Source organism: Podarcis cretensis (genome assembly GCF_951804945.1).
Source record: "Podarcis cretensis genome assembly, chromosome: 6".
NCBI lineage: Eukaryota > Metazoa > Chordata > Lepidosauria > Squamata > Lacertidae > Podarcis > Podarcis cretensis.
The window spans coordinates 39,237,847-39,257,422 of NC_137175.1; the positions used below are offsets into that span (position 1 = coordinate 39,237,847).

Sequence of the window (19,576 nt, forward strand, 5' to 3'; positions counted from 1 at the left end):
GAGTCCCATCAATATTGGCATTCCTTTTGCTCTTGAAAACATACCTGTTTAGACAAGCATTCCCATGGTGTTCTAACTTGAACCTCCTGTTTAATTGTTTTAACTTTTATTCTGTTTTAATTACCTTGTTTACGGGTGTTACATTGTTTTGATGAAATTGTTGTACTATGTAGCTGTCTTTTTACAATTGGTTTCATCCTTGTCATTTTGCTTTGAGCTTTTTTGTTTGTGAAACACCTTGGCATTTGTTCTCGAAATGAAAGGCAGTATATAATGTATTTTAATGCTGCTGCTGCTGGTGGTATGTGAGAGATTCACAACACTTTCTTTAGTTTAGAAATGTGCCCATGGACCCAAATGGTTGGCAAACCCTACCTAACTTTACCATGCCTGAGATATTTTCTCCTTCTGCAGCCATTCATCCTGTGCCCTTCTGCAGATACAAAAGTTTTGCCACAATTAATCTTCTTTCTAAGAAAGGTGAGACCTAGAATTCAGGGAGGCAGAATGGAGAAAACAGATTCCCGAGCAATGTCCTCTCTAGAATTCTATTTCCTTTCTTTTTAAAAGAGTGCATGAATTCCATTATTCATTCATGCAAATAACAATTGCTTTGTTATTTCATCATTACAGGCATACTTGTTTTGTTGCCGCCGGTAGGGTATTGGGTGTGTGGGTGGGTGGGTATGTGGGGGAGACATAAAAAGCCCCAGGTTCCATTGCTTTCATTGTGTTAAGTTCAATCGCAAAGAAAATTTATGACACTCAAAAGCATTCAGAATGTATACATATCTCTATTCCCAATGTTGCTCCACACCAAGACTTTAGGATCTTCTCCAGATAGAATATGGGTAAATAAAGTTCACAAATGTCCATGTAATTAAGCAGTGAGAGAATTAAATGTTCCCAGAGCCAAACCAGGGCTGCCTGGAGAAAATATCAAGTGGTGGACCCTTATTAACCTTCTCCAGCCCCTCCTTCACCTGGCATAATACTTGAACTGCCCTGGGCCTATGGAGGCTGCCACTGAAGTGATGTGGGGCATACAGAAAAGGGGGAGCCTGAAGTAGCTGAAAAGAACTTACTTTAAGACTTAGGATTCAGCTCTAGTTGTTAAAGGCACAAGGGCACTTAGCAGTTAGTCTGAACTACTAAAGTCCTGGCTTATAAAGCTGTGTCAAGCAGGATTGACCCTTAGCATAGATGTAGGGCTTCCCCCCAGGCAGCTTCTGGGGAAGGGGTTTCTGCAGTCCTCCTCTTCTTCTTTCTCCCCCTCCCTCCCTTGTGTTCTCATTCATTTTCATTTTCATTCATTTGTTGGTTGGTTGGTTCATTCATTTCATTATGGCCCCATGGTTGCAGCTGGTCCCTGCCCTGTCCACTGGACTAACAAAGCAGAAGGCCTTGTATGTGAGACTTCCTACCAGCCTGCTTCCCAGCCCTGGGTAGATCACAAAAGGGCAGGTGTGTTGGACTTCACAGCAGGCTAGGAAAGCCCTGGCAGATCTTTACACTCCCATTCATGAGGGGTGGTTGGTTTTTTGTTGTTGTTTTGTTTTTGCCTTACCTTTGCTGCTGTCTGTGAGGGAGGGTGTAGAGATCCTCAGCTCTTTCCACCTGGTAGCCACCATATTATTTATCTACCATACCCCAGACATAGCAATTCCATGCTCTGCACAATAGTAGGAAGAAATGTCAGACACAACAAAACGTAACCTCCTCCAGCATCTGCTACTTTTTATTGGGATGAGGAAACTGTGGTTTTCCCTCCACAATCTTCCCAGATGACACTGAGGAATGGAGGTGGGGGTGGCAACTGCCAGCCAGCTGTTCTACTGTCACCACTGCAGTAGGATAAGCCCCACTACTCTGAAGGACAAGCATGGGAGTCCCAAATGGAAGTCCCATTTATATCTCTGTAGATTCGCCTTGGAACAGTTGACCACCTACCATGAACAGCTTCATCTTTTCTGGATTTACTTTCAGTTTGTTCACCCTCACCCAGTCATTTTCCAACATCAGGCAGTCATTCAAGGATGATCCAGCATGGTCACAATTACAAATCCAGGCAGAATTAAAATTCCAAGCTCAGCACAGTGTTATCCCAGTTGCCATAGCAATTGCAGGAAATATATTTTTTGGCCAATGGTTATTTCTTTGTGCTAATGAAATGACCATTTTTCTTCAGTGAATTGAATCACAACTAATTGAGTAGTAATCAGTACAAGCCCCCGAAGTTCAGATAAATATTGTCTTCCTAATGCTTTGTAGAAATGCAGAATCCATTAACTATCTTCAAATGAGATTTTTTTTAATTAGTTGAATCTTAGCAAACTATTACAGGCAGCATTAACACTATCTTGCCAAACTTTTCCATTTGTTTAGTGCTGGGTGAGGAAAATTTATTTTCAATTAATGGAAGGGCTGATAGTGTTTGCAGTTTGTTTTCCACTCTAAAAATAAATATACAGTACTAATGATGAGCGAACACCCTCGTCTCTTTTTTTAGAAGCACAATTCATAATTTTCTTCCCCAGATGTTTTGGGGGAGGCAATGGATGACTTCACAGATGTCAGCTGCACATCCCTCTCCTTCTTCTCTCTCTCCCTCCCCCTCCCACTTGCCATGTATTTCTATTCCACGAAAATCTCTGTAATCTTTCAAGGGAACGTCCTTCCTTCTGCCTGCAAATGGAACAAATGTACACATAGTTCTTGCATTTCATCCATTCTCCCAGTCCTCCACAGTCAGTTTAGCATTAGTAGCATCCAGGTCATGAAACTGATATTGATCACCAGCTCCTCCTGCTGTGCATGACTGCAATAACAGAAGCATTAGACGATGCTTGCATATCACTATTATCCATTGATTTTTTTTTTTTTGTTATATTTATATTCTGACTTTCCTCCAGTGAGCTCAATGCAATGCATATGGTGTCCCCACTTTGCCCTCACGACAACCTGATAAGGTAGGCTAGGTCAAGAGATAACGGCACTCCCAAGATCACACAGCAAACTTAAAGTGGCTAGGTGGGGATTTGTCGCCACCCAGACTCGATCTGGCATTTTAAGCACCATCCTATGTTGGACCTCACTGCATCTAATTTAATTCCAGAACTGAGATATCTATTGTAGAAAACTCACTTTTGTCCTTCTTGTGAAAGCAAATAAATGACAGAAGCTTTCTGTTTTCAAAAGCCCACACCTTCTGAGAGGTAAATAGCACATCTGTTCAGACCCAAGAAAGACCATGCAGATCACAATTGCCTCATTATCTTGTCATTGCAAATATACTTCTGCTGTTACTCCCATTTGTGTAGTTTGTGTTGCTTTTCCTTTGCTGCTGGGAGAGCAAGGCATAAATCCAACCATGGACATATATATATGGACAAGAGAGGCATTTCAGATTGTTTGTGTGGGCGGGGCAGGGGGGAGGATTGTCAAACAATCTCTTCATAGAACCAGTGTGTGGGTTTGAGATGTAGGCGGTCTCTTGGAGCAATTGGTGGGTGGGGTACAATTGCTAAATAAAAGGGTGGCCGTAACTGGAAGGGGTGGGATGGCACAGGAGGCAACTGCCAATACCATCTCTGTAGTCCTCCAGATTTGAGGCATGAAACTTTGTGGTGCTCCAGTGAGCAATTCTAATGTAGACAATCTATTAGGGATCATCTCCTCCCTCCCTCCCACTTCTATGCCAGTTTACTGTGCACATATATTTTCAGCACGGGACTATTCAAAAAAATTTCCCTCCAGCTGGTCGTCCAAAGCGATGCATTTCAGAATTCTCCTCCTCAGTCTGATATCTCCTTCTGGGTATGGATGCAGTATGGACCTTTGCATAGTGGTAGAATATAATTTTGACATTACAAGCAATCAAGTACTCACTGAACTTAGCATGTGCAGACTGCCTCAGCTCCTTTGCCTACTTTAATGGCTAGGATGCCACTGCAAGAGATCCACTTATTTGGAACCCAATCTTGTTGCCAGATCAGAGCCCATTCCTAGTCCTGAAAAAAATTAGGAGAATGGCAGATACATGAATGAAAGATACAGGAAGAAGGACAGTGTAGTGTTGGAGCAACAGCACCTGGCTGGAGAGGGGGTGGAAGCCAGGAGTGGTTGCATAAGCTCCAGCACAGGCTCCAGCCTGCTACTTTTCCTTATTTCAGTTTGCATTTAACTTATTTGACTTTTTTTAAACCTGCCCTATCCCAGAATGCTCAGAAAAGGAAATAATACTTGCAAGCAATTTATTCAAATATTGCATAAGGTATGAAAAAATAATGATACCCAACCCAGAGATTTGCTAGTTCAACAGAAAGTTGCATGTATTACGTGCATTGGCAGGCAGAGCGGAGAAGACAAAGGGATATATGAAACCCTCGCTGTCTCCATTTCCCCTCCCAGTAGCAATCAGTTGCAATGCAGGACACAATGAAGGATCTAGAACAGGTAGGAGGAGTCTCAGGTCCAGGGGCTGAATGTGCCCCTCCAGATTTCTTTATCTGAGCCACACCTCACTGGCTCTGCTCTATAATAATAAGAATAATTTTATTATTTATACCCCTCCCATCTGGCTGGGTTTCCCCTGCCACTCTGGGCAGCTTACAACATATATAAAAACATAGTAAAACATCAAACATTACCTTCCTCAAGTGCATTTGCCTAGCTAGACTGTATCCTTGCACTGTGATAATGCCTCTTGCTGGGCTGGATGATGGATGGGGAGATGTGTGCATACACCCCTCTGACTTTTGTAGGGCTAGAATTTAGCCTGCTGTACAAAGGTTGGAGTCAAATTTATTGCTGTGCTCACTTTTGGCTCTGGGCTTATCTACCACTGGAATACAGCCCCCAGAAAATTCCTCACAAGGGAATGCAACCCTTAGGCTGAAACCCCTAGGCCCCACCCCAGAGTTGGAATTATTCCTTTGACATTGCCCTTCTCTTCTCAATTAATCAACACAGAGAAAGGCTTTTCCTAAGGTTGTCATAGCTTCAATCTACTACTCCATCTACGAAAGTTGTGCCTACTTGGCAGCCATTGATGAGATCGCGCCTAAGCGCCCTCTGCGACCCTGTCGAAACTGGGCCCCTTGGTTTACTGAGGAGCTCCGGAAAATGAAGCGGGATCTCAGACGGCTAGAGCGAGTATGGCGACGGACTCGTGACGGAGCCTCAAGAACATCTTATAGGACGCTTATGAAAGCCTATGAGATGGCTATGAAAGCTGCTAAGAAATCTTACTTTGCAGCTTCCATTGCATCCACTAGCTTGGCACAAGCTGTTGTGCATCCCAGCACAACTTTTTAGAATAATTAGGTTAATAACGTCCTTAGGAGGACAACCAAATTTAAGCATCCCGGCACAACTTTTTAGAATAATTAGGTCAATAACGTCCTTAGGAGGACAACCAAATTTAAGCACAAATTCGACCCACAGCTGTGAGGCATTCGCGAGTTTTTTTGTGGAGAAAGTCCTGTTGCTCCGCCGTGACCTCCCTGCCAATTTAGATACATTGACTGAACTGGAGGCCCCTCGACTGACTTCAGGTCCAGTGTTGGACCATTTCAATCGGATACTCCCTACTGATGTGGATAGATTCCTCCAAGTTGGTAGGCCCACCACCTGCCTCCTCGATCCGTGCCCATCTTGGCTGATTAGGGAGTGTCCAGATGTTGTGCGGACCCCCCTGGTTGAAATTATCAATTTGTCCCTTGACACGGGGACATTCCCAGGGGAACTGAAGGAAGCAGTGGTGTGTCCACTCTTAAAAAAAACTTCATTAGATCCCTTAAAGGTAAAGGTAAAGGTACCCCTGCCCGTACGGGCCAGTCTTGACAGACTCTGGGGTTGTGCGCCCATCTCACTTAAGAGGCCAGGGGCCAGCGCTGTCCGGAGACACTTCCGGGTCACGTGGCCAGCGTGACATCGCTGCTCTGGCCAGAGCCAGAGCCAGAGCCAGAGCCGCACACGGAAACGCCGTTTACCTTCCCGCTGGTAAGCGGTCCCTATTTATCTACTTGCACCCGGAGGTGCTTTCGAACTGCTAGGTTGGCAGGCGCTGGGACCGAGCAGCGGGAGCGCACCCCGCTGCAGGGATTCGAACCGCTGACCTTTCGATCGGCAAGCCCTAGGCGCTGAGGCTTTAACCCACAGCGCCACCAGATCCCTTAGATCTATCCAATTACCGCCCAGTTTCAAATCTTCCATACCTGGGTAAGGTAATTGAGAGAGCGGTTGCTGAACAGCTTGGTAGGTTTCTGGAGGAAACATCGGCATTAGATCCATTTCAGTCCAGTTTCCGTCCTGGTTTTGGGACGGAGACGGCTCTGGTTGCCCTAACAGATGATCTCCGTAGACAACTGGATCGAGGCGGGTCAGGACTGCTGATCCTTTTAGATTTGTCAGCAGCCTTTGACATGGTCGATCATGATCTTCTGGACCACCGCCTCGCAGACGTGGGGATACAGGGCATAGCCCATAACTGGTTGTGCTCTTTTATCTCTGGTTGGGGACAGAGGGTGGCACTAGGAAGGGAAATGTCATCGCGCCACTCCTTGGTGTGTGGAGTGCCGCAGGGCGCAATTCTCTCCCCGATGCTTTTTAACATCTTTATGCGCCCCCTTGCCCAGATTATCCGGAGCTTTGGGCTGGGCTGTCACCAATATGCTGATGACACTCAGCTCTATCTGCTGATGGATGGCCACACTGACTCGGCCCCTTACACACTCACCAGATGCTTGGAAGCTGTGGCTGGATGGTTTCGTGGGAGCCGATTGAAACTAAATCCTTCGAAGACAGAGGTCCTATGGCTAGGTCGGGATGGCATGGGGATGAGGGACCAACTCCCTTCTCTTGTGGGGGCCCAGTTAGTGCCATTGCCTTCCGTTAAGAGTTTGGGTGTAATCCTTGACGCCTCCCTTTCCATGGAGGCGCAGGTTACAGCAACAGCCAAGGCGACATTTTTCCACCTTTGCCGCATCAAGCAGTTGGTCCCTTACCTTTCCTGCCCCAACTTGGCCACAGTGATCCATGCGACAGTCATCTCAAGGCTTGACTACTGTAATTCGCTCTATGCGGGGCTGCCCTTGAAGCTGTCCCAGAAACTCCAACGGGTACAGAATGCTGCAACGAGGCTCCTCACGGGGTCTCTGCCATGGGAGCATATTCACCCAGTGCTTTTCAAGCTGCACTGGCTCCCGGTGGAGTACAGGGTCAGATTTAAGGTGCTGCTTTTGACCTTTAAAGCCCTTCATGGCCTAGGACCCTCGTACCTACGGGACCGCCTCTCCCGGTATGCCCCACGGAGAGCCTCAAGGTCCATAAATAGCAACACCCTAGTGGTCCCAGGCCCTAAGGAAGTTAGATTGGCTTCAACCAGAGCCAGGGCCTTTTCAACTCTGGCTCCGGCCTGGTGGAACGCTCTGCCTCATGAGACCAGGGCCCTGCAGGATCTGATTTCTTTCCGCAGGGCCTGTAAGACAGAGTTGTTCAGCCTGGCCTTTGGCTTGGAGCCAATTTGATTCCCTCTCTCTCTCTCTCTCTCTCTCTCTTTTTCTTTTCCTTCTCCTCCTGCGATGAGGCTACATTTTAATATTTTAATGTTCCATTATTTTAATGTATTTTATTTTTGTTTTTAAGTTGTAATCATTCATATTGTTTTTATTATTGTTTGTAAGCCGCTCTGAGCCCGGCCTTTGCCTGGGGAGGGCGGGGTATAAATAAATTATTATTATTATTATTATTATTATTATTATTACTTATGCAAGCAAGCTCCATTGCCTTCCATGGGATTTAGTCTCATATAGGCATGTGCAGTCTAGCACCCAGTATACCTAGGTGCTGCTGTGGCAGAAAGGTAAACATTGTTTCCATGCGCTCTGGCACTCGTTGAGCCAGAATCAGTTTAGTCATGCTGTCCACATGAATCGGAAGGCTGACTGTGGACAAATGCTGGCTCCCTCAGCCTAAAGTTAGATGAGTGCCACACCCCATAGTTGCCTTTGACTGGACGTAGTCATCCAGGGGATCATTTATACCTGATCATTGTGCAAAGCACTGTCCTACATGTGGATTTCAGTCTTTGGGATGGGGTTTAGAATTATGCAAAGAACGATAGCAGCCTTAGCTGATTCTGATCAGCACTACCACCAGTTGTAATGGACTGCAGGGTTCCTGTTTCATCTTGTAGGCATTCCACTGAATGCTGTCCCCATGTTAAAATTAATTAAGAAACATTTTTAAGTCAATGAGGACAGAAGTGGTGCCAGAATCAATCCAGCTGCCCCCTTGCAGGTGTCACACTGAATGTTCATTGGGGGGGTGCGGCCAGTGGCACATGAGACATTGGAAGCAAGGCTAGTGGTAGGGTGGTCACATGCCCTGATATGCAGGGGACTGTCTTCTGTTTGAAGGGCTGTTGGTCTTCTATTTGAATGAGCCTTCTATTTGGAGGGAAGTCCTGTTTAAGTTCAGCTGAACAATAAAACCATCAGAAGGGAGAGCAGGGCTCTTGAGGATGTCCATCAACACTCTGCATAGCAGACTGAGCAGGCAAACAAATACTAATACTAATACTAATACTAATACTAATACTAATACTAATACTACTACTACTACTACTACTACTAATAATAATAATAATAATAAAAAGGTTTCCCCAGTCACTCTGGGCAGCTCCCAACAGAATATTAAAAACACGATAAAACACAAAACAATAAAAACTTCTCCTAAAATGTCTCCTAAAATGTCTCCTTCTCATTAAAATGTCTCCTAAATGTCAGATAGTTGTTTATTTCCTTTATTTCCTTGACATCTGATGGGAGGGCATTCCACAGTGCGGGTGCCGCTACCGCGAAGGCCCTCTGCCTGGTTCCCTGTAACCTCACTACTTGCAGCGAGGGAACCACCAGGAGGCCCTCAGAGCTGGCTGAATGGTGGGGGTGGAGACGCTTCTTCAGGTATACAGGGCCGAGGCCATCTAGGGCTTTAAAGGTCAGCACCAATACTTTGAATTATACTGGGAGCCAATGCAGGTTTTTCAGGACCGGTGTTATATGGTCTTGATGGCCACTCCCAGTCACTGGTCTAGCTGCCGCATTCTGGATTAATTGTAGTTTCTGGGTCATCTTCAAAGGTAGCCCCACATAGAGCACATTGCAGTAGTCCAAGCAGGAGAAAACTAGAGCATGCATCACTCTGGTGAGACAGTCTGTGGGCAGGTAGGGTCTCAGCCTGGTAGGGTGATCAGCTGGTCACAGGATTTCCCATTATGTATTGCATTTCTAATAGTAATTATTTCTAAATTAGCATTTTAGTGCAATGCAAGTCCGTGTCCACTTTTGCCATTTGGAGTGCCTGTGGGATTTGGATGTACACATACCCTTGATGTACGCAGGTACTCCAAATTCAGCAGTCAATGCCTTTTCTTCTTCTTTTTGGGAATGCAGCAGATCAGTCTCATTTCTTCCTGCCTATCTGGATAGACTGCTATAGACCATTTCTTATGGTCCCAGCTGCTAAAGAACCCTGTACAAACTCCATAATAACAAAGCCACTGATTATTTAGGAAATTCGGTTCCAGAATGACTCTGTTTTAACATTTGTTTCCTCCAGTCTGCCTGTATGCAGCTGCTTCTGTATCATGCTATCCAAGGACACAATCATAACACAGGAACACATCATAGGTAGCAGCTTTCAGTGCGTGGTGGTAGATGGGGGATTTTTCTCGTGGCTTCTGACAGCCTACGTGCCTTGTAAATTAATGGAAGAGTTGAGCCCCAGGGCACCCAATCTGGTACCATTCAGCAGCACTAAATTCACTTTGAAGGGGAGGGGGGAAACCTCTCTTCATAATTCTTCAGCTTTCCAACCTCTATGATTCACATTAGCATTTCCTTAAGGTAACATTAAATTGCAGGGCCTTAGAATGTCTGCCAACAAAGGAGTTGGTTGCCCTGCCTTCCTTGACAGGCATTTAGGGTTTTCCATCCAATCAGATTTCAGCATCAGGGCTGCCAAAAGAGACACTTGAAATCATCTCCATGGCAACTTCAGAGAGTGCAAAGGAGTAGCTAAATATTAAGGGGTGGGGGCAGGCATCTCAGAGTTTGAAATAAACAAACTAATGTAGTGATATATTCTAGGAGAATGGATTTATGGGTTATGACATTCCTAAAATATCTTTATTTAATAATGAAAACTTCATTATCCAGCCCTGTGCTCAAGTGTTGCTATGGGTCTTCGGTAAATCCCCTGGAAGATCTTTCATCTTGACAGAAGTTCTAAATTACAGCATTAGTACTCAAACTGAGAAGAAGTTACAGCCTATTTTCCTTGTCCAGGGAAATGAGACGCACGTAGCTACCGAGTTAGTTATTGAAATCTAATGACTAGGAATATTAAAAAAGGAGAATTTTTTTAAAAAAATCCCTCACTGGAAGTGTTGGGGGATAAATTAAGCGATAAACCTTGAATGTTTACTGGAGTTTCATTATTTTATGAAAAAGTAATTCGTCTTTATTACAGTTGAGGCTATTATGTTGCACATCATTAAGGAAGCAAAGAAGGGTGCCCCTAAAGCTAATTTTCAAACCAACTATTAGAACAAATTATGTGATATATATATATATATATATATATATATATATATATATGGTATAACTTTATCCTTCCTTCCTCATTTTAGTTGTAGATTCCCTCTAAGCATATTTATTAAAGCATCTTGTTCCACTGTGAGATAAGTAGAAGCCAGCTCTTACTGATGGACCAACCGATTAACCAGTCTTGGCTGATGGTCATGACTCAGCCTTAAGCTCTATTTATATTTTTATGATGTCAGGTGATTGACTGGTGAACAGGTTTGCCCACCTGTAAAAAAAGAATGTCCTGTGGAGGGTGGATCAGTTCTGAATCCTGCTGACCGGATTCAGTTCTTCACCCTGATCTAGGGTATAAGGAAGTTGGCCATTTGATCATCTTTTAGCCCATAAATTATCCATCCTAACTGATGGGCTAATACATAATTACCACATCACTTCATCGCCACATAACCATAACAATTTTGCTGTGTTTGTTGAAGGCTATTATAATGTAGCAGCTAAGAATGTGAAATGTGATTTGCAAATTCCACAGCAGCCTTGAATTCATAAGGTGATCTCAAGTAAGCAACTATACCCTCTGCCTAAGCCAGGCTTCCTCAACCTTGGCCCTCCAGATGTTTGAGACTACAGTTCCTAGCATCCCTGACCACTGGTCCTGCTAGCTAGGGATCATGGGAGTTGTAGGCCAAAAACATCTGGAGGGTCAAGGTTGAGGAAGCCTGGCCTAAGCTCCTTGTTTGAATTTTGGGGGAAAATAGTGATCTACTTTACAGGAATGTAGTAATGAGACAATGAATATGGAATACTTTGAACACTGCCAGAGCATTATATAAACACTATTACCATCATAAGCTGTATAAATCATTTCAAATGCTTCAGTTATGGAATTTCTAGGAAGTGGGGGATGAAGAGAGGAGCAATTGGGAGAAACCTCAACCAGAAAGGTCTACCTGTTCACCCGGGTCAGTTAGAATGTGTGTTTTGTATCTCAGAAAAACTCCAGTGGCTCTGAGGCAGAAGATAATTTAATCAAGGTCATTAATTAGTTTCAGCTCATTTGAAGAAAGGGATGACATTATCCTAGAGCTGGAAAAAATACCTCAGCTAGTGGTGTGTGACAATTGGATTTTAAAACAATTTTCTCCTGCTGTGTGATTCTTCCTGCTGAGTTCATTTTTTACCAGGTATTCTTCTGGCCAGGTGAGAACATCTAGTGAGAAAGTAGCAGTAGACAAGTTTCTTGATACCATTTTCCAGGGTCAGCAGGGCTTTTCTTCAGCAGGAACTGGCTGGAACTCAGTTCCTGCACCTCTCAGGTGGGTACCATTGCTATTATAAGAGAACAAGGGAGGCATTCATAGTCAATTCTGGTACAGTACCTCTTTTTCTAGAAAAATAGTGTCAGGACTATCATTCATTGCAATAAAAATAAAGGGAACCAATGAGCATGTACAGAGGTTTTTTATACTTGATCTTTTGGTATGGCAGCACCTACACTTTCAAACTCCCTGTTTGTTGGCACATTTGCTGTACAGTGGTACCTCAGGTTACAGACACTTCAGGTTACAGGCACTTCAGGTTACAGACTCCACTAATCCAGAAATAGTACCTCGGGTTAAGAACTTTGCTTCAGGATGAGAACAGAAATTGTGCGGCGGCGGAGCGACAGCAGCAGGAGGCCCCATTAGCTAAAGTGGTACCTCAGGTTAAGAACAGTTTCAGGTTAAGAATGGATCTTCAGAATGAATTAAGTTCTTAACCCGAGATAGCACTGTACTCTTTTTGGTGCTTGCTTCAAACATTTTTGTTTAGGCAAGCCTATCCAGCGGGTGGTGCTGGGATGCGGGTGGCGCTGTGGGTTAAACCACAGAGCCTAGGGCTTGCCGATCAGAAGGTCAGCGGTTCAAATCTCCGCAACGGGGTGAGCTCCCATTACTCAGTCCCAGCTCCTGCCCATCTAGCAGTTCAAAAGCACGTCAAAATGCAAGTAGATAAATAGGTACTGCTCCGGCGGGAAGGTAAACGGCATTTCCGTGCGCTGCTTTGGTTCACCAGAAGCGGCTTAGTCATGCTGGCCACAGGACCCGGAAGCTGTACGCCGGCTCCCTCAGCCAGTAAAGTGAGATGAGCGCTGCAACCCCAGAGTCATCCACGACTGCACCTAACAGTCAGCGGTCCCTTTACCTTTACCTTTATCCAGAGATGTAGGTATCGATGCATTTCAATATTTTAAAGTTAAATTACTTCCAGGGAGTGGGGCCTTACCTCACTCCAAGTCTGAGGGCACCCTACCAATGCAGTTGTCACCACTTCCACACCACAGGAGCCAGCAGCTGCAAAATCAAGCATAGGCCTTTTAAGAAACAGGCATATTCTCAAAAGGAACAGGGTTTACCCCAGGTCCAGATTAGCTTGCCTTCAGAAGGCTACAGACACAGCTATCCTTTGCATGAATGTGAGCCAGAACCTGCCACAGTGACCTGTCCAGGGTCCTGAAAGGACATGGCTCAATTGGCCAAATAGACATGGCTCTATTGGACATGACCCTGCTCTTCCAATAAGTGCCAGTGCTTCAACCCAGCCTTCCCCGGGAACTTTGAGTCAAGCTAGGGCAGGACAATTAGTATAGATGGACAAAGTTATTTCCCCCTCAGATGATCCATTTGCTATGGTGTTTGTCAGTCTCTGGACCATGGCAGATCTCAAAGGAAATTGTTGCTGCATCAGCCCAATGTTAGTCCCACATAGGGTGTGGCTTCCCTACCTGAGTTGCCACTGTGGAAGTATCTTGTTTTCTGGTTGCAGATACACAAGGAACTGGGAAAGCAAATATGTTTATAAACCACCTCTACCCCTCAGGGATTAGACACTGATCAGCTAAACAATTCAAGTTTTATAATACTTGCTCTGAAAGGCAAATTCTAAGCAAATGATTGAAACGACTACATATTTTGGAAAGTTGTTAGTTTGCTCTCTGTGCATATACCTCTTATGATGCCATAACCAAATTTTGCATGATGGTTCCTGAGGTCAAGGACTAGACATTTTGAATCAAGATGGTAGACTGAAGACTGCATTGATTTCAGAAACTTGGAACTCCCAAGCAATGCTGGGAACAAGACTACTGGCATATCAGTAAATATATATATATATATATATATATATATATATATATATATTTGTGGTTTTGAATTTCAGGTACTCACACCAGTCATGTACCCTGACATTTCCAACTTGCTCTCCTTTTCAGAACATATATTCAAATGTGTTTCATGAATGCCTCGGACTAGAGAACCTTTTCCCAGTATATAGTTTTGTTAGGTGTTCTTAATTTTGTCATAGATTTGGGCAGAATGGAATGGAGGACAGAAACCATGGAGGACTGCTGCAGCAGTAGCTTGGGGTTACCACAATGCTACACTTGCCTTTGTGCTGGTCTTTGGAGCAACAATATCTGGGTTGTGCTTGACTGGACTGTAGCCTTCATTTCCTTCCACTGGCTGTGTGCTGATTTGCCAAATAATATTGGAGGGTATGTTCATTCAGATTATAAATAAAAATGCCTAACCCATGACCTCTCCTTAATTACCTTGCTCATGTGAACAAAAGGGTGGCTGAAACAAGAAAAGGCTGATAAGCTTGCTTTCCACCAGCAGAGGCTTTGTTGGAAAAAGGTTGGCAAGGTGTAGTCCTTGAAGAGAGACAACCCAGTGCCGAGTGTATCATTTCTACCCAGCCAGACAATCTTATTGCTCTTGCATCATAAATAATTCACTTCAGTCAACAGGTCATTTGCAATTAACACTATTTTTCCAGTCCAAAACCAAAGGTGGGAAACAGGCTAACTAGTTGACTGGTTCTCAAAAGAATGCCATAATTAAAATAGAATGTGGCTATCTTCTCAAATTTAATGCTTGTTTTATAAACCCACAGTGAGTAATGTCTGAAATAGCTGATAATCTTCCTTTCCAGTAGCATTGGCTGCATTGAATAAATATTTTTAATTAGCTCTCTTACATTTTAATGGAGTTTGTGCCCCTGTTACGACTTTTATCAATGTACAACAAGTTCTGATAAATTGCATACTTCCCCAGTTATGATGCTTGCCTAAAGAGCTTGGGCCACGCTAATTTCCTAATACCATTGTTAGTTAGAAAGAAGGAAAGAAGACACACAAAAAATCCATGGTGTTATTTAGTTATTTAAACATATGACACGAGTGATGAGTGAGCTCTCCTAGGTTAATATTGGATTGACTTGGATTAAGCTATTACTGCCCCCCTTTGTGAAAGAGAATGGCACTTAGAAAACATCAAATGGAAGTTACAAAATTTGTGATATTCTCATGGGTGGGGTTTTTTGCACTTAATTTGCTTTCAAGGTGGCCACAGGGTGTTTGTGAGTATCCCTCTTTCATTCTACAAATCATCTCTCCATTGGTCTGCATTCTGCAGCCTCCCTGGCTGCCCTCATTTCCTGATGTCCTATGATGTCCTCAGTTGGGATTTCCAGCAAGTACAGGAAAGTGAGGAAGCTGTCTACTGTGTGCCTAACAACTGTTTACGTTCTTTTTAATGAATAAGTATTTTTAACTTTAAAGAAATCCATGTGAAAAGTTGTTTTGTTTTTTTAAAAAAAGCATTAAAAGACACAACTTGCCTTTAACAAACCAAACAACCAAACAACCAAACAACCAACCAACCAGCAAGTGCACTGATATCAGGTGCTTGGTAGGCAGCCTCCCTGGCTTCCTGTGTTTTATTCAAAACTCAGGGGAAGAGGTCAGGAGTTAACTCTGACCCTACCCCCCATGGGGCTTTTTCAGATATGGATGCATATGCAGCCAAGGAGGCTGCAGAGCACTGGAGAACTATTTAAAGCAGGGGGGCCCAAACTTTTTTCAGAGAGGGCCGAATTTGATGAAGTGAACATGCGTGAGGGCCACCAAAGTTGTTGACCTTTTGTTAGGATTGAAGTTGTTGAGCTATTGAAGTTGTTTTTTGGATTTTACCCCAGGATATAGACTGCTGCAGGGGCCAGATTAAACTGACCAGCAGGCCGGATTAGGCCCCCGAAACGGATTTTGGACATGCCTGGTTTAAAGGAAAGGCAAAAAATGTACCCTCCACACACAACCACTTCACAGCTATAAGGTTAGCTAAATTTTGCACCCATGGAAATTATAATTGTAAAGAAATTCTCATGTACCCTAAGAAATGGGCAGAAAATTAAGTCTCTTTTGCATGAGAAAGTGAGAGAGAGAAATTCACACCATACTGAGTCTGTCAGAACCAACTCAGACACTAATAGACCACCAATCTGGGATACAACAGGGCCTGATCACTACTCTGCCCACACCTCAACCCACCCATGTGATTTTCAAACCCCTTCCTATCTGAAATTCTTATTTTAAGTCATGCTTTGTCTGAATGAATGTGCTCTGTGTCTTTCCTGCTAAATAGGTCTGACCATTTAGGAAGGTTTCAATTTGTGCAGCAAAATGCTCTTATGGAACCAATCCACCCAATTAACAGAGAATTTGGTCATCATTACCAATGTTAACATTTGTGGGGGGTTTTTTTTTCTATTGTGGTGCTGTTATGAGTGCACAAGGGACAAGTCTATACCACAGACAACCTTCCACTGTGGAAATATTCCAGATGTAATTCAACTTTCTCAAAAGCCAATGTGAGTGTTTCTATTGATTTTCTTGCAGATAGAATTTCCATCCCCGTGCTCCTGTACTGTTGTTTAATGTTGCTTGGTACATAGTAAAGGAAACATGAAAACGGCTTAATGAAATTAGCTAAAGAAAAATGTATTCCCAGAGAACATGAGCATATATTTTAAGGTTATTACTATGAGGCCCCATGAAACATCTATAGGGGGATCAATTGCAGAATTAACAAGACACACGTAAGGAACAACAGCGAAGAAGAAACAGGCATAGCCAGGCGCTTGCAACTGAATTGATAATGGTGCCTCTACAATAAACCCAAAATGCAATAAAGAGAATATACTATTCCTGGCATCTGGCTAATCAATGACTTGTGAAGAGATGAAGGTCATAAAGTGCCTAGGCAGCATTAATTTTATGAGATATGTTTATAGGATAAGATCATTTTAAAATAATTTTAACTGAACTGCTCTAAATAAATAGCAGTTCTATGCCCATTTAGTTTCGACAAATGAACTAAAGGGGTTGGGAAATGCAGGAACATATCAATACTATATATATATATATATATATATATATATATATATATGAATGAAATTATTTCATTGATTTGAGTATTGAATGCTGAATAATGTGGTTATTAGTTAATAGATGTTTTCACCTACAGCACTTTCCTTGGTGCTAGTCTGGGACCATTTATATGTACAAATGAAGAGTGGATTTGCAAGACGCGTTTTAAAGACGTGGTTTAAAGAATTAGCCAAAAGAGAAAGGTGAAGCCATGTCTTGGCCGTGAGTCCTGGAAATTTAATTAATCATCTACTACCACTACTATTCCGGGTACTATGATTTAAGAAGGCTATTGACAAGCTGGAACATGTGCAGAGACGGGCAACCAAGATGGTCTGGAAACTATGTTTATGAGGAATGGTTGAGGGAGCTGGGTAATGTTTAGCCTGGGAAAGAGAAGACTGAGAGGAAATATGATAGCCATCTTCAAACATTTAAAAGGCTGTCACATGGAAGATGACAGCCTTTTAAATGTTTTCTCCTGCTTCGGAGGATAGTATTCAAACCGACTAAACATCAGGAAGGACTTTCTTATATTAAGAGCTGTTTGATAGTGGAATGGACTCCCTCGGGAGGTTGTGGTCTCTCCTTCATTGGAGGTTTTTAAGCAGAGGTGGGGTGGTCCTGTCATGGATGCTTTAGTTGGATTCCTGCATTGCAAGGGGTACGACTAGATGACCCTCAGGATCCCTTCCAACTCTACAATTCTATGATTCTATTTAATAAGCTAATTTTATCAGTTCTGAACCCCAAATATGTCCAACCTTAACTTGGTTTCTGATCATCGAATCAGCATTGTACATCCACTTTCGAATCATTTTGCTAAAAATCTTACCAGTCTCTTTTTAAATAATAATTTTTATTGAAAGTTTTCAACACAAGTGACTTCCGGGTTGGTGCCTCCGGTAATGGCGGAATTCCTCTGATCGGGAGGAATTTGCCCCGTGGGAATTTGGGTCTGGCCACGGCGAAGGCAGAGACCCACAAAAAATCACAGGCGGGAGAAGCCTGTGAGCGTGGGATTCAGCGGGCACCTTTTGCGCCTCCCTTACTCCGGAGCGACGTGGGGTGTGCGGCGTGGTGCTTCAAATCGTCTGCTTTTTCAACGGAGCGAAGCTGCATAGCTGTTGCCGGAGAGCGCTGACTTTTTCCTGTGGGCAATTTGATTCTAAAGTAACTACCCGTGAGTAGAGCTGAAGCGGGAAAATTGGATTTTTAAATGTTTAATTTGGTATCGTAACGGGGAGGTTCAATACAGGAAGTCCGCCTTCCCCTTTTGTAAATAGACTGAAGCAATGAGGCTGCAAGCTGAAGTCTTGGAAAGCCTATTGTAAAAGACTAAATTTCCATCGGTAAAGAACATTAACCCCCCCCTTGGAGGCAGGAGAAGAGGGGAGGGGGAGTTGTGGACTGAATATGCCTGCAGGAGAGAGCAAAGAGAGTTAAAATACCACTGCTCTGACCCTGGAAACGGGCTGCTAGCAGGACTGACGTCTTTTGGAATGTTCATTGACAGCGCTTAGAACGTTCATTGACAGCTAGCTAATAAGAGAAATACATTGTTTCTACTGTCTCCGGCTGCTTTTAAAAAGGAGTAAAAGTAACTGAAAATTGAAACTAACTTTGGATTCTTTGAACTGTGTTTAAAAGAGGACATTATTGATTAATATAAATAGAAACTGTTTCCCCCTAGTGGAAGCCTTTGAAACTGGTTGCTTTACAAGAGCTGGGCTAGGGGAATTTTCAGCTGCAAGATAAAAAACTGTGAGACTCTGGGACTGACCTTGAATCTTTTAAGTGCTATGGGAAATGGAAAGGAAAAAACAGACCAGTCAACTGCAGAAAAAACATTAAGGTCTGGGAGGACTTTGCAGCAACCCAGGAGAGGCTCAACATCAGGCCTCCCTGCTTCTTCTGTGGCTGCTTCTGCACCAGTACACTCAAAACCAAGAGGAATGTCGACAGAAGAGGCCTTAGCGGTTGCATTAAATAAGATAAATGATTCACTGGAACAGCTTAACAAGAAAACAGATGTGATAAATGTGACAGTGGATGCTGCAACTATTAGTATAAATAATCTGGGACAAAAGGTGAATACCAATACAGAAACCATCCAGAAAGTGATTCAGGAATCTACTTTGATGCGGCAGACTGCGGAGGAACTCGAGAGAGAGAGAGAGAGAGAGAGAGTCCCAGCCCTACAGAGGCAACTTGATGAACATAAGTTGACGCTTGCTCTGATTGAACTTAAAGAAAAACAGACAAATTTGAGGATCAGAGGACCTGAATTGGAGAAGGAAAGCTTGACAGATTTTCTCACACAGGAATTTGCTGACTTTTGGGACTTGGACTTGGGCCAAGAAGAGTTTAGGATTGTGAGGGCCTTCAGATTTGGAAGAGGAGGGGGAAAAGAGAAGAATAGAATAAGAGACTGCTTGATCACTCTTCGAACTAAAGAAGGGCCTAATTACGGAGATATTGTTGCCCTGCTGAGAAGGAATAAAATCATATTTAGGTGGGAGTTTCCCCAAGGTCTATCTTTCAGTTTCAAAGGAAGGAAAATAAAAATAAGATCAGTAGAAGATAAAGTTTCTGTGTAAATGCGAAGAAGATCTGCGGAGGGGACTTGGAAAAGAGCCAAGAGCATCGGATAGAAGATCACCAGGATGAAGTTGATGGACAATATGGAACTGGTGGAAATGACCGGCAGAATCCGAGACCA

The 19,576-nt window shown here is 43.5% G+C and overlaps 2 long non-coding RNA genes across 4 annotated transcripts in view; one reads left to right on the top strand and one right to left on the bottom strand.

Annotated features, from left to right (window-relative positions):
- Positions 1 to 19,576, top strand: part of LOC307218085 — a 45,180-nt gene that overhangs the window by 7,884 nt on the left and 17,720 nt on the right. The window contains exon 2 of the long non-coding RNA XR_013839750.1: positions 15,062 to 15,132. This is a non-coding gene — a long non-coding RNA (uncharacterized lncRNA). The remainder of the gene's footprint in view (positions 1 to 15,061; positions 15,133 to 19,576) is intronic.
- Positions 1,567 to 19,576, bottom strand: part of LOC307218018 — a 29,441-nt gene continuing 11,431 nt past the window's right edge. The window contains exons 2-4 of one of the 3 annotated variants that reach the window (XR_013839659.1): positions 12,873 to 12,940; positions 3,889 to 4,010; positions 1,567 to 2,685 (exon numbers count right to left, since the gene is read on the bottom strand). This is a non-coding gene — a long non-coding RNA (uncharacterized lncRNA). Of the gene's footprint in view, positions 2,686 to 3,888; positions 4,011 to 8,872; positions 11,937 to 12,872; positions 12,941 to 13,371; positions 13,425 to 19,576 lie in introns of those variants that run through there. The other 2 variants (XR_013839660.1, XR_013839658.1) reach the window with 2 other exon arrangements.